Below are 1647 nucleotides of genomic sequence, written 5' to 3'. Positions count from 1 at the left end.
GTTCGAGAATGTGCCAGAACAACTCGCAGAACTCAAGGAAGTGCTATACTTCCTATGTTTGTTTTGTTACAAAGTTACAAATCAGGACCAGACCAAAGAAGAAATCCTTGGGGCAAGGTCTGGGAGGGTGACAGACACTAAGCTTCCAAGTCCTCTGGCACATCCTCCTGTCACCCTCCTGGTACATCCACGTGCATCTCCAATCTGAGAAACTCTCCCAAGCTTTCAGGGATAGTGTTTATTGAGCCTCACCGCATGGCCATGATTGACTGAATCATTGGCTATACACCTGAACTGAAGTCCCAAATCCTCTGCCATCCTTGGAGGTCGGGCTGGTATGATGTGGCTCAAAACCCCAACTCCATAGACAGTTACATGGTTAGTCATTCTAACATGGTCAGCCCCTACTCTGGAACTATTTAGGGACCTACCATGAATATCAAAGACATGCCCATCACTTGGGAAATCCCAAAGATTGGAAACTCCCTACCAGGAACCAAGGAAAGGCCAGCCAACTTCATCATATAAGTTGGCCTTACTAAGGATTCTGGCTAGGCTGGCTTACCTGTACGTAAGATCGAATAGAGTGATCCACATGAGTTGGCCAGATTCTTCTGCTATTATTTTGTTGCTGCACTATTATGCTAAAAAGAGGGACATTGCTGGAAGAATTCAGAACATATATTATCCAATATAGTTTTTGGCCTCATGGTATTCTTTGAGGACTAGTCTTGGATAACACAGGTATTTACTGAGTGCTAACTATGTGATAGGCACCTAATTTGAATACAGCTGAGGAAACAATCTATATTTACATACTGCTTAAAACAAATACATCTATCTGCACCAAACTAACGGTCCAATCAAATCATCTTTGCCTATTCATTAAAGTATGTCTCACAAATTCTTTACTAAAAAATATTCTATCACTGGGGCGCCTGGGTGGCTCAGTCGGTTAAGCGTCCGACTCTTGATCTCAGCTCAGGTCATGATCTCATGGCTTGTGAGTTTGAGCCCCACATCAGGCCCCGTGCTGAGTGTGCTTGAGAATCTCTCTCTCTCCCTCTCTCTCTGCCCCTCCCCTGCTCGTGCTCATGCTCTCCTTCAAAAAAAAAAAAAAAATTTCACCATTACGTTACTTATTACCTAAATGCTCATAGTGGGGTGCAGAAAATATGCTTTGGGGTATGATGGAAAGGGGCTTGAAATCCAATTAACTGTGAGCTAGTGAGTACTTACCCTGGTCCTCAACCTCTGTATTTGCAAAACATGAACATAAACCATCACATCTACTTAGAGAGGCAACATGGCTAAGAGCCTTACTGTGGGACTTGGCTGCTTGACAGATAGCTCTGGTTCTTTCTAGCTTTGGTTCTTTCTAGGTGAGAAATGTCACCAAATCTCTCTGGTCACAGCTTCCTCATCTGTAAAATGAGGATAATACTTGCCCTCATAGAGCTGCTGTGAGGATTAAATAAACTGTTGAGTATTTCACTTAAAATAGTGCCTGGCACCTAATAAGCACTTAAATTTTAGTGATTTTAGTAATTATTATTTTTAATTCCTTTATTAATTATATTACTTATACGTGGGTTGTTGGGATCACATAATATTTACGAATGCTATTAGAAAACCTGACACAAAGTA

This window comes from Panthera pardus, unplaced genomic scaffold (genome assembly GCF_024362965.1).
Source record: "Panthera pardus isolate Hobbes unplaced genomic scaffold, ASM2436296v1 HiC_scaffold_17, whole genome shotgun sequence".
Classification (NCBI taxonomy): Eukaryota; Metazoa; Chordata; class Mammalia; order Carnivora; family Felidae; genus Panthera; species Panthera pardus.
Note: the sequence above shows the minus strand (reverse complement) of the source record.